The sequence below is a fragment of the Falco peregrinus genome, chromosome 3, assembly GCF_023634155.1.
Source record: "Falco peregrinus isolate bFalPer1 chromosome 3, bFalPer1.pri, whole genome shotgun sequence".
NCBI classification, from domain to species: domain Eukaryota; kingdom Metazoa; phylum Chordata; class Aves; order Falconiformes; family Falconidae; genus Falco; species Falco peregrinus.
Window position 1 is genome coordinate 95,910,786 of NC_073723.1, and position 14,776 is coordinate 95,925,561.

A 14,776-nucleotide genomic window follows, 5' to 3' on the forward strand; every position below is an offset into this window, starting at 1 on the left:
ACAGCCCTTCCCATCCGGCCAGTCAGCCAGGAGGTAACCCAGCACCAAAAAGAGGGTGAAGCATTCTTGACTCCAATGTACACATTTTCCTTCAGAGAAAATAAGCTTAGATAAACTTCAGATGTATGAACAAGTTAAACCCAAAAATGAAGGAAGCATTCAGCACCAACTGAATGTGAAACATAAAGGCAGATAGAGGCTGTAGATTTAAGTGTTTAATGTACACACTTGTTTAATTATGCTGGCCTAAACTTTAAGCTCTACATCCAACTCAGGTATCCCATAGAACAATAAACTTTATCTGCACCTTTGATGTTCAGAAGAGCTACCTTCAGCATCCTCTCTCGCTTGTGATGCCAAGAATAAAATTCACAAATCATCTATCTGCATCTACTTCAGTCAATTTACCATAGGGCTTCAGTTGCCCCAAGACCTTTTCTACTATGTTCTACTAATATAAATAGAAGTAAGAACCAATCCAAAATACTACCTAGAATCTCCCTGGAGGTGGAAAAGAATGAAGGTAGATCCTTATCTCCACTTCTGCATGTGCTGCAATACAGATAATAATTTCTTATGTTGCATCTGTACTGATTATCCTTTTTTCTGATGAATCTGTTAGGATATACTTCCAAACTTGAACATACAAAGGCCAGTTAATGTAAATTCAGATTTGTACTCTGAGGTCCAACTTGAATGCATTTTTTGGAGCAAGAGATATTTTGCACTGAATTGGTAAAATAAACCAAACCTGTTGTGTTTATGTGTCAGATCATGCTGCAGATCATATAATTAATACTAGAAAGAGATTAATATCCAGTGAGTTGACAAAACTCTGCAAGTTTTTATCTTGGGGTTTCCCATTTATCTGAATCACAAGTTACAGTCATTGAAGAGTATGGAATTCAGATAACAGGGATTCAGATAACAGGGATTTTATTCTATTACACACTGGAAACGTTCGTCTTAATACAGCATTATGTAAAGAGTCTTCTAGTTTCAGCTGCTCTCCTCCCCAAAGCACTTCAGGCACATCTTCCCACTACAGATAGGACAGGGGCTGGGTGCTAGGCAGCACAAAGTCTCCAGCTGTGTCAGTACTTTTATATCAGCAATAGTATTCTGTTCCTCACTTATACCTTTGTAGCAATCTGCTGCAAAATATCTATTTTCTAATAGTCTAACAGGGCATGAAGAGTTTTGGGTTTGGGTTTTTTGTGGGTTGTTTTCTTGCTTGGTTTTGTTTGTTTTGTTTTTTTTCAAATCTCTTTGCAGCTTTGATTTTTTCAGCAAAACTTTACAGTCGCTGTCATTTGAAGGGATGGGGAGGGGGGCAAAAAGAGTAATTTTGCACACAAAATGAGTTTAATCAGAAATAATATTACATGTTTTATAGGTGTGGATCTGGATAGAATAAATAGCATCTGATACAATGAGCTAAACAATAAAACTACAATCAAAACTCATTGAGCTAGATGGCTTTTCATAGAATATTACGACTTCAGCTGTAATCTATGAAGTTTAATAGCAAAAAATATTCAGTCCATTGGACTTAGAGGTTCAGCAAAATAGAAATACTGTAAAAGATACATATTTATTATTGCTGAAATGCAAGTGGCATTTATGGCTAGGGCTGCATGCATGTTTCTGTTATTATCCTCCCTTCTGTTGTTCAAAGTTTCCTAAAACCTCACCTAGAGCATCAGATGGAAATTTTCTAGATTCAGTTTCTGCCTGAAGGTGAATATATACTGAACACTTCAGCCAAAAAGATTGAGACGCTCAAGCACAAGAACAGTCTTACAGCTGGGGAGACTTACGGAAACCTTTCAGGAGAAAGGCCTGTTGCGTAACTGACAGCCAGGGAACAAGACCACAGCACCTTTCAAATGGAAACATGTAAATTCTTGTTCTGAGATGATACAACTATCCGACCCTTCTTTTCCCCCCAAGACTGTTACCTCGACAAAGTGACTCCTACAGTTTAGCTCCCTTTTATTTGCAATTCAGCAGTTTAATAAAGAGACCTGAAATGACCTTATGATAGTTTCTTCTGTGAGATGCATGCTGTGCCATTTCCCTGATGAAGAAACACTTTGATAAGAGTTTCTGTCCCCCTGAGAACCTGTTGCAGGTGAACTCTGTTCAATGCCTCTTGCTCACTCCTGGACTTGTTCTTCTATTTGTGGGAGCCTTTCCAGGTAGAAGCTGCTTCAGATTTCATGATGAATACATCTGTCAGACCAACACACTGAGAATTTCAGGTAGGTAAAATGAAAGCAAGGACACTTCCAGCTGAGGTTCATTGCATCACAGGTCAATGTGACTGCAGCAGTTTCTAGGTGTAGACCCCAGGGAGCCATCTTCAAGCTGTCAGGTTTGCATGCCCCCGCAAGGTCTGTGCCAGCAGAGGTTTTAAACCATCACATTCCTTCAAATATTAGCTACAAGAGGTACTTGGCAACCTACAGGCTCGTATCTGTAAGAATGTGCTGAAATACTCTGTGCTTGCAGGCTTATGGAATGAGGGCTTAGCTATCACGGTTGTGTCTCGCATGGTAGCAGGAAAGAAATGGTCATGGGGGAGTCCCTGCAGATAGTTATGACAACTATTTCTCCCTTCTCTTCCAATTATAATGCCATTCTTGAGCATGGACAGATGTGAGGACAGGAAGGTGCTTGGTCCTGTTTTTTTTATTAAGTACAAATGTTTTACTGAAGTTCAAAGCATAACAGCCCAACACATTTACAAACAGCGTCAGAAGGTGATAAGCATTGGCAAAGATATGCCATTATAAGACCATGGCCTGGGAAGCTATGTTGTTTTGTATTTGAGTTTGGGGAGTACTTCTAACAAAGTAGTAAAAAATATCCTATTACACAGTAGTGTAATTCCATATTTTATATTAATTGCTCTTAAAAATCAAAAGACATATTCTGTCTGTTAATGTACACACTCACATGGCCTCCTATGAAATCAATGAGATCCACATGTGTGCATCTGAGGCCTAAATTTTTCCCCAAAGATTCTTTAAAATCTTTTTACAGCCTAGTAAGTCATAGAATAAAGTCGTATGTTTCCTTTCTTCTGCCTCCATACCCAAAACAGACACAAGTTATTACAGGCTGCTCTGCATTATGCTGGATGGTAAAGGTACCCTGAGGGGCCACTGGCCAGCCAGGGATTGCCATCGTTCTGTTCTCACACTCGTGCACACCTAGACATTTCTGCAATCCTTTTACACCAGCACAGAAATAAGAAATGGAGCCCAGCTCCATGTGCAGCCCACTGATGATATCAAGAAGTGCTCCAGGTATTTCAGTGGCAGGGAAAAGTGCAACAGGACATCTCAATGGCTTTCAGACCGAGGGTAATTAGGAACATGTACAGAGCTGCAGCACAATCATGTGTGCAGATAACCTGGAAGCTTTTAAGAGAAAGCAGAGTGGATATGTGATTTTACCAGTGGGGAAAGGTTCAATGGCTTCAAACATGAAAATCCAGGGATTCCAGCAGACCATCTTTATATTAAGGGTAAAAAATTTTGAAAAAGTCTGCTATAACCAGCAAAAATTAGCAGGCTTGCTGCCAGTTTCAACAGAACGGCCTGTCAGAGGTGCAAATCTCTGAAGAAGTAGCACAGACTGTACTCAGACTAAGGTTGAGTTTGCAGGCTTCAAAATCTCAAAACTGCAGGTACCAAAGCAACCCAACACTAGGAAAAGCTTGATGACAGCTCTCACTGCAATATTTCAGCAACTCTACCCCTAACCCTGCTTGGGCTTAAATATTCCCAGGGACACAAAATGAAAAATATATTTGTATGGCTTTATAAGACATTTTAAGAGTGGAATGTTTTGATTTTTCCTCAAGGCAGCAGCTGTTCTCCCTACCATCTATGTGGAAAACATTAGCCTATGATTTGAATCACCTTTCACTGAGTCAAAGAATAATGACATCGTTGCCTAAACCAGTTTATAGTCAAGTCCACATTCCTGCCACCCAATCCACAGAGCCGTGTTTTTATGCTGAAACAGCCACAAAGAACTTTCTAAAAATCTTGTTGGGAACTCAGGGACCTACTTAAGTAGATAGCACAGTAAGCAATTAAGATTGGCACAGAGGCCAGGGTGGAAATGGACAACCCACGGGTACACCTAGCTGTGCTTTTGTTTGATTTTCTCCCATCTGGGCAGACTGATCTCTATTGGGCAGAACCAACTGGCATCAAATGGTCTGGCACATCTAAATGTGGAGCAAACTCTTTGCATTTGTAGAGCGGGTTAAGAATGCCTTGCAATTGACAAATAAAGGAGGAAGGCTTGCATGACAAGGGCATCTGCAGCATATGCTCTACAAACTAGAGGGGGGGCAAATAGAAATCTTTATGGTGACAAAAAGCCTTGAGAACTGCCCTTTTACCCCATTTACTGTATCTTCTTCTAATGGAGAATACACTTGTTTATAACTCATTACAATTGTACTGAAAAGGAAAATCTGATTATACACTGACAAACTGACGGATAGCAAAATGTAGCTTCCCTTTGGTGTTCAGAAAATTCTAAAATATCAAAGGTTTGATTATTTTTTCCCCTAATGAAGAAAAAATTGTGTTTCATTGTGGCAAAATTAAAGGTGACCTTCAATGTGATGTTCCTGCCTATATTTTTTTAATCTTAATTTTGCAGGATGCCTATCATTTTGTTCATCAAAAAAAAATGTGGAAGGGGGAGAGAAAAAAATGCAAAAGAATTTAAAGTAGGAAGATCAGGTAACGTGAGATGCTGTTACAATCTGCCTATGGAGAACAGACTAAAAAATCCTTCCTGCAGAAAGGACGATACTTGAAATATATTTGAATAACCTCCAGTATTAAAAGATTTAAAAGTATTGCTCATATATTGCAAGAACTCCATGCCTGGCAGGTAAATACTGAATTACCCAACCCCGCTGTTAGATTTCAGATGTGAAAATGAGTATGTAGACAATTCACGTGTCTAGTTACAATTCACATCCGGTATGCATTGAGAGAAAAGTCCTTTCTACTAAGGAATATGTAAACAGACTATGTAATTTTTGATAATTAATGCTTGTGTTTGCTTTCATTTTGACACTTGATCATAACTGACAAACCAGTGGCTAGGAAAGAAAACTTTAAGCTGCAAGAATAATAAACAGATCACTGAGAGAGAGGGGGTGGGGGGTGGGGAACCAAACAAAAACCCATACATGGGAAAAAAAACTTCAGGAAGTGGGAGTAAGCCACAAATAGATAGACAAGTAATTGTTTGGTGTTTCATCACAGCTTTAAATGAACTCACAGACCTTTCCAGAAGCCAAGTGCATTTTTTTTTAAAGTAACAACATTAAATGCTTTAAAAAGGGTTTAAAAATGCATTTTCTGCCTTAGCTGTTTAAACCAGAATGCTATAAGGTGAGAATATTAAGAGAATTACATTTAATATAAAAACTTCTGTTAAGAAACAGTTTCAGAACAAGTAGATTAAAAAAATATAAATAAAAATGTATGTATTGATGCTGTTTGAGCCTAACCATTTCTATGAATCCTGAATTGACTCATGAGGAGCTTAACTCTACAGTTCAGTATCAAGCACTGAAAGACTGCCTCTAAAAACATCTTCTCAAACATTCTGCTTTCTCATTCAATAAGTCTTGGTGCACAGCCCACTGTGATGTCACCTACCTACCAAACCTTGCACAGGGCCCAAAGCAATCCAGCTTTACTCGTAGTGTCTACATTGGCTCACCTGCCATATGTGTTGTCCACACAACCTTCCCCAGACTCACCTGAGCTGAGAAGGTGGTCAGGCTTCCTCACTCCTTAACGCCTTTGAAGCTGTTAATGTGGCTGAGATGGATGAGAACAAGTAGGACACAAGTCTGTCAGCAGAAAACGTGATCTCAGCAGTATGTAGTGTAATTGATCTAAATCTCAGCTACAGCAGTTAACAGACTCCAACAGGGAGGGAAGGTATATGGACCACAGGGTTTGTTGTACTTGATGGTATTCTTACTATGCAACGTAGGCATTGCTCAGCAACAGGGATTTTTGCAGCCTGCTGCCAGTGGTTAGCACAGATAATTCTTTCACACCAGCAGTTTCATTTTTACATCCAGAGGCTCTTTGCTGAGTGTCTGTCAAAGTCCAATTCATTACCTGCAGAATTATCAGCTAAAACCCTATCACTTTCCTCTAAGTAAAATTTTTAAGAGATCAGACAGCAACAGAGAAAAGATAGCCATACACAATTAATGAAAGATAAGCCTCCAAATGTTTGGAAGTTTATTTTACAGATGTGTATCTACAGATACTTATTTCTTAAAGGAAGAAGAGATACAGAGTCCAACTTTCACTTGATTGAATAGAGGACAGCCTAAGAAAGAAGAATCTGAGATAGCAATTCAACTGAAGTCTCAGGCTGAAAAGAAGAAATAATGCATCCTTCCCAGAAACCGCAAGCATAGTTATGTTCTGGATGTCAAAATTAGGTAATGCTTCCTTGTATCACTTAAGTTCCCTGTAGCTCTGCCTGCTTGAACCCCTTTGAACCTGCCTGAGCCCCAGGCAAAGGTCTTGCTAGAACCCCATTGGCACATATAGTCCCAAATCCTCCTTGTACCCAGAAGGCACTAGCAAGCTGTTATTAACTCCAGTGACACCAGTCCACAATTTTATCCTGTCATGCTTACAGTGCCTCCTTGAGATCTACCTGAAGAGCATTAAAAGAACACAGAGCAACTATCAGCGTATTATTTGCCACCTTGCAAGATTTATCCCCATTCTTTCTAAAACTTTCACCAACGCACCACCAGCACCACCTTACTGACTCCTGAAGAGATCCCAACGCTTAGTGGAGGTACTGTACTAATTAAGATTTTGAGAGCAGTAAGCAAAACCATCTTGTTTGACCTCACACTTGGCAAATTATTCACAGTTCCCTTCACAAGATTGTCTTGATAACAACCATTGCCAGTAGGGATCTGAGACAGTGAGTGCAGCAAACAAACAAACAAATAAATAAATAAATGTCTACATGTGTGAACTGCATTCCTTAGGCAAAAATAATGATGTGAAGGATCTGCTGCTCTCTTATGTATGGCAGTTGTACACACAACAATGTGCAAGAAGCCTTCCAGAGACTTCTGTCATCACTTGGGTAAGCGATAATTCAAATTGCCAGCCTACAGATTTCAGGCACTTGCGTTACTCCCAAGGTTGCTGTTTTGTCATTCTAAAAGGGCGGCACACCTCTGCAGCTTCTTTCAGTATAGGTTAAGGGAATGAGCGTGTATCACATATGCCAGAAGGAGGTGGAATTGGCAAATTAAGGCAATCCAAAACTCTGAGACTAGGGAAAAATAAATCCGTGCAGAAGGACACATAGTACACATATGAACAACACCCACACAGACTATCTGAGGCCTTGCTTTCTTGCTTGGAAGCACAAACTCCTTTCTGAACTCGGCTCATTTTTACCGACAAAGCCACCAAGCTCACTGGACAAAAGTACAAGTAATAAGAGAAGTACAGGGCACCTAACCTAGGGAATTTATCTCATTCTGAAGTGTTTTCAACACAGACAGGAGAAACTGCCACTTGGAACAGGCTTCCTTTAACTTCACTTTCAAGCAACACAACTTTCAGATAACTAAGTCCACCTTAACCATGAGACACATATTACTGAGAGCATCTGAAAGCTCAGCCTTAACACTGTTAGGAGCAGGAACTCTTGGTGGAGAGGGTGATCCTTGAACTGGTATAGCGAAATAGCTTCCAGCAGCCAGGGTTTTAGGGATTTCCTGTGTTTGATGCTGCATCTAGATAGCTGCATTTAGCAGTCATTGATAGAATTTGCCTAATTCCCTTCTGAAGCCACTTACGCCTTTTGGCTTCTATAACATCCTATGGCAATGAATTCTGCAATCTAATTTTATGTTGCGTGAATAGCATTACTAACAGAGTAAGCCACACCTTTCCAGGGATTCAGTAAAATGCTGACACCATCTTAGTTTTGTCTTGTTTAATCTCATGAATCATAAGCAATACAACAAAGATTTCTACACCTGTCTGCTTTTTTCCCCCAATATTAAAAAGCTCTTTTAAAGCAATGGCCATTAACAGGCAAATGACCTAGCACGCTTTTGAGCAGAAATGTGTATTTCTCACATAGCTCATGCTACTATAAACCTAGAGCTGGATGAGGCTACTCAGCAAAGGTGTCAAAAAATGAGGAATATTATTTGCAGAAAGAAATGTGAGGCTGGGAGGGGACAGGGAATCTTCTTAGTCTGGGAACAGCCCAAGTAGGAAGCAGTGGAGTCTCCCTGGAAGAGAAAAGCTAGGAAAAACCAGCAGGAGTTTTAGAGGCAGGGTGAATAAGAAAAAGAGACTGGGAGAAGGTAAAAAGATGACTTTAGATTTCCACAAGAATTAAATTGGAGAAAGGGAGCAGGAGGAACAATGGAGAGGCAGGTTAAAGGATTGTATTCCTGTCATCGCTAGCAGAGAGCAAGTAGGAAATGAGACCTGGACTGCCTCTCTCGCAAGTCTGCTGCCCTAGGCAACTGTTTACTTTGCTTTTGCCCAAGCCAGCGTGAGATGTTATAAAATGAATTTCCAAAATGCTCTGAGTCACCAGAACATGGATGAGATCTGTGGATTCAAGCCACCTTTCAAGATTATGAATCTCTTCTGAATATCCATTATGCCAACAATATATAACAAAATCACTGCTGTAATGTGATGCCCATGTCAACTTTAAGGATGCAGTCTCTGCTCAGATGGCATCAGCAGAGGGACACGTCAGCATGGTGGATTACCAGAGCAAATGCTCTAGCATGCAAAGTGATGCAATGTGTTTTGACAACAATTGTTCCCTTATGTTTGTTTCTGTGTCAGGTTTGACTATCTGCTAGGACAATGCTCAGGCTCCTTTGCATTGTTTTGCAGAAGCTGATTATGTGATCAAATGCTTGAAGCACATAAAATCACTTCCAAGATTCAATGAGATAGACTTACCAGAAAAGTCAGTAGGTGTTTGAGATCATTGACACTAACAGCTAGATCTGTATTTTTCAAAAGAATATGTGCTTTGTTTTGGATTTGGGTTTTTTTCTTGGTAGTGGTTGTTGATTTTTTTTCTAATCCACTATCATATAAACTGCCTAGAAATTCAGCCTTAGCATAACGTTCACATCAAATGAAATTCATCCATTAAGAAAGAACACACAGAGGATCCTCCCTGAAGTGGAAAAAACAGTCTTTGTATAGAGCAGATTAGATACCCTGTGAGCCTTTTTACCCTATGCACATGCCTAGAACACAGCAGACTCCAATGACATAGTAGATCCTTGTACAACTCGGAGGCTCAGTACTGAACTATATCTCTTAGCAGCCCTTTCCCCATCTGTGACACTAAAGTTTTTGCAGTAAAGCCACAGGCCTCTATAGATATGTTGCATATGTGGATAGCTGTAGAAGAAACAGGAAGGGTTACCTGCTTTCATCGCTTTTGTATTGTATTTCCAGCCTACCCTGAAGCACCACACAGTCTCCAAAGTGAGGAAGCATCATTCACATTCAAGAGACAAGGGCAGAAGGCTAAATGACTGTAGCACTTGCCCAAACGTCATGATCTCATACAGAGGCTTCACTCTGCTCCCAGTGTGGGTCTAGCCAGGCACCAGCATCTCACTATAGAGCTTTGCAAGAGCTTCAGGCCCTCAGAGGTATTTAGGCAATGAAACCAATGAGAAGTTGTACCGATAGACTTTCAGAAATCTGTCTTTAATTTCATCATCCCATAAATCTCTTTAATGGAGACATCCTTCATCTTTTCTGCTTCACAAGCCAGTTGTGAAGCTTAATTGCACGATGATTATGAAGTCCAGTAAATACAACATATATTAAGATCAGTTAATGAGATTTCTGTCACAAGGAGACTCTATCTTCTGTGAAATATTACTCAGATGTTGAAAAAAGAATATGTTTTTAAAAGAAAAAGACAGACATATTCAATATAAAACAAATCCAGCTTGATTACTTCCTTAAATAATGTTATAAAACTCAGTGATATTTATTAACATGGCACGGAAAATAGCATAGACTTTCCTGACCAGTGTGGAATACCATCTGCTCATCCATGTGTCAGTTGTTATGTGCCATGTCGGGCCATGACTGGGACCCTAGACCAACAAGAGACTCCAGAACCACAAGGGACCTACTTCCCAAGGGATCTAGTTCTTAAATACCTCCAAAGACCTCACGTGAGGTCCCATTCCACCAAGTACCATGTAAATCCACCACAAAAAGATGGACTCAGTTTCAAATCGTGTATACTCAGTAATGCAGTCTTACCTTACCACTGGGCCCCACGTATAAAAAAAGGTGCACATAGCATCACTGCAACTGGAATGTATTCAGCCAGTTCAGATTCCTCACACTGCTTCAACCATTTGTCCGTAGTCTTTACATGACCAAAGCACCTTGTGTCGCCAGAAAAGAAGAAAGAAAGGAAGGAAAATAAAAAAAGAGGTGTCAAAGTTTATGCAGTATTAACTATGTAATGGCTGAAGTGGGTACAGTGCAAAGACAAGTACTTTCCAAACAGATATTCACATACTGACCAATTAATTAGTTTCATAGCATGGTGGACCTTGGTTAGATGACTATGTGCACACGTAAGAGTGTAGTGCTGCTTGCATATTCAGTGCTTTCTCAAGCAGCAGTAAAGCATATAGCCTAACAAGGGCAGAAGGACTCAAAGGGGGAAGGAGTGATTCCTGAAAAAGACAACTCTTTAGCATGCATGCTTCCCAGACACGGCAAACATCCTTCCTACCTATGCTGTATCCGGGCAAATATTTCCTGTCAACAATTATGGTATGGAATTCATAAAGACTTTTGCAGAGCTCAGGCAGGAGTGATTTTCAGCACATGAAGCCCGTTACAACAAGTTCTATTAATATTCACCAAAGGAAAACCTGTTTGTTGACCTAAAGTGCAACTGCTTCCTATTCTCTTCTTGTGAAATTATTTAAGTCCTGTGGGACAACTGTACTGAGCTTTTGACGCAAATATTAAAATTCTATTTAGATGTACAATGTTTTAATGCAAATTTTTACCATAAAACCAAATGCTCCATTCAGTTAAATTAATAGAATTACAAAAAGATGTAATGATAGCAATTAAGTCTTGAAAATGCAAATTTTATAGTCAAGGACAATTACTTCATTTATAGTATACTGGAATGATGCCAGATGAAGGTAATTTAGATCCCCCTAGCTCACAGTTATATCATGAAGGATATCTTAATTTCATTAGTACAACAAAGATGGGTGAGAAGTTAGAGAATGCAAAAAAAAAAAAAAAGATGGGAGAAAAAATTTGACCTTTCTCATTTCATTGCAGCTAGAATACATAGATCTTACTAAAGTATCAGTAATATTTCTTTCTACTCCCATCTCTGAAAAAATGCTTTTTTTTTATTAGCAGCGATGGAACATTAGTATGTAAAAGGTCAGCCTCATTCAGATACTTAGAGCCAACGTGCCCATGCCACAACAGTTATGGACCTCCCATTATTTCAGTTTTAAGGATGCATACAGTGTTAGCTCATGGCTTAAAAGGTCTCAAGCCACAGCCTCAGGGCCACAGAATTCTGTCCACAATAGGACTTAAAACATTCTTGAAAAATTCTGCTCACTCTTACAAAAGTACTCCTGCCTTCCCAAACAGACAAGTCAAACATCATTAGCTTTTCATTAGCATAGCAAAGAGTGATCAAGTAGATGCAGAATAGAGTAACTCTACTGCATCTCCTGGCCTGCTTTGCAGGAAGGAGGGGAAAAAAAACCCCATATTTTTTTTTTAATACTGTTTCATGCAGATTCTTTAGCACATTACCAAGTTCAAATAGGAGTCTGAGACTCCAGAGGTTCTTCTTTCTTTCCTCACTGCCCTTAAAGCTACTCCTAACCCAAACAAGCATCCAGGGAAAGGCATATTAAATATAGAGCAGTATGCAGTTTAAATAAAAAGTTCTTACATCTACCATTTTTGCTTCATGACCTGCTGCAGCCACTGCAGAGAAACCCAAGCCCAAGAGGGATGAACTCACAGAAGAGCTGTATCCTAAATTATCCTAGTCATACCAAATCCTCTTCCCAAAGCCTAACACATGATCCTACCAGGCCACGCCAGACCCCACCAGACCCTGCCAGGCCACACCAGGCCCCGCCAGGCCCCGTCAGGCTGTGCCAGGCCATGCCAGGCCCAGCCAGACCCTGCCAGGCCTCGCCAGCTCACAGCAAAGCAACTCGCGCACTTCAGGAGTATAGGGGGTTTTAGCCTTCATCTCATTGTTGCCGTCGTGTAATGTCTTTAAAGGGCAACATGCATAAGTTAAAGCCTTTCTGGGAGAGGAGCATGAACAAGTGAAAATGTTTCATTAATCTAACCTATAAGTTAATTAAATTTGTTCTTCAGTGATTTAGTTAAAGGTATTGTTTACCACAAAAATGGGCTTCTTAGAAATAAAAGGACATCTACGACCTGCGTTTAGTTAATTATTGGCCTGATGGCTATTTTAAGGAAACAAGCCTATTCTGATGGAAAAAGCTGCCTCACTAGGGCTTGTGCTTTTCCTCCTTATTCCTGAATTAAAATACAGCTGAGCACACATGGAGACACGCTGGCTTTGCTTCCTTAGAGATGATCTTGTGAAAATAGGAACAGGCCCAGTGCTTTTGCCCTCCCACTACTTGACAGTAGCACTGTCCCTGGTCTGCACTGATCTCACAAGTGAAAGTCTGACCATGCTGAATTGTGCCAGAGAAACACCACTGACTTCAATGGCAGGATTTCACCCCATATTTCTTCAAGTCACGGATGCTATCAGTCACCCCTGCTGCTTGAAACCAATGGATGATATTCTGTCTCATGGAAAAGTCATCGGCTCCCTGTGGAGTTCAGATTTCCTTCAGTGAATTCTGCCTTCTACCACCTAAGAAAAAAATTAGACCTTGTACCAATATTGACTTTATCCCACACTTCTGATTGTTATACCCCTATTAGACCTGACAAGGTAATATAAGCTTGTTATTTCTATTTATTTATTTATTTATTTATATGGACTGATGTAACGTTCTAAACTCTCAGAAAGTCTTTGTGGATGTTGTTTGGAGATTTGGCTTAATAAGGAGTGCTTGAGTGAATTAAGATTGGATATGTTTGTGCTATATTGTACAATACAGCTTAAACTTCCATGTCATTTTATTGAAAAGCATAGATTTAACAAGCTAATAGTTTGTGAATCTGTTGAGTCTCAGCCGTTGCAGGAAGAAATGTTTTGTCCAGGCTATTCCCAGTATGTCTCAGTTGTAAAAAAACAGGCTGTGATCGTAATAGGATATTGATTAGTCTGGATCCCATACAGAGCAGAACTTGATTCTTTGGTGGACCACTAAAGGTCATATTGCTTGATTGCTCCATGGCTTCTAAAATACAAGAAATATTGAACCAAAACTACTTTCAATTATATTCGTGTTATCTGAGGCCTGGGAATGTAACTGAGGGCAGCATTTGGCCCATTCTGTTAAAGAAATGGGCTGATTCTCAGCATTTCATTTTGTCATTAGCAGAGCTGAACATCAGCCCTGTCTACTCTAGTTGATGTCCTGAGCTAAGCTTAATTCGCAGGTAAGCAGGTGCAAATCTGTTTGATTTCACGGACTTAGGTTTGGATGGATCAGGCATACAGTGATTTGTGCATAGTGTTACCTTAAAATTACATTGTGTTTAGGACTAGTTTTGGTTTACAACTTCATATGCATTTTTGCAGAACAGTATTTACAGCTGTATTATGATCTCCAAATTCTTCACTTGACCTGAGTGTCGCAATGCTCTTAGGTCAGTAATAAGCTAACAACTTGCTGTTAAATAAGATTTAATCAAAGCATGATGCTCTAGTTAGTGGAATTATTTACCTTTTTGGACTAACAAAGATCCAGGTCAAAAATTATATAATGATGTCAAAAGATATTGTGGAAAATCCTACAGATCTAACTCTTCCTTTTATTACACTGAAACCACTGAGATTGTAAGCACAGAAATAGGCTTCTGGGAAATGTTATACGTGAAGGAAAAATTTGTCCTAGTCTATCTCCTTTCACAAAATTCAGTTTTCTATTCAGAACTCCAACAGAATAAATTCTGTTTGTGCTCACCCAGACAATTCAAGACAACTGTGGAGAAGAATTATAACAAGTCAATTACTTCCTTGATTCTATCAGAAATGTAAGTTAGATTTAGCTTGATCCTAAATTCTACTAAATCCTAAAATGCAGTAGAGAAATACAGGAGTCATACATTAGTTTTAGTCAGTTCTGTTCCTACTTGTTCTGTCACTTGGTAAGTTTGAAAGCAACTTCTCTAGTGCATATTTATTCCAAATTAATAGAGCAATTCTGAAAAAAAAATCCTTTTCTTTTTTATGCATTTATGGCATTATTTATTTATTTATTTCTATTTCTAGTCCATAGTGCAATGCTTCTTATGGAGTGCAATCCCCTTTTTTGCTCCAGACCTATATCTGCTTTGAAAACTGTATGGATGGGATTATTTATTTTCTGTTTTCTGGTGTTTTCCTTCTCACTTTATGAATACTCCAAAATGAGACAAATTATTTCTTATCATTTTCCATTTTTCCAACTTTCAGAATGCTGGAGTGGGTTTCTTTTGAGATGTGATTTAAA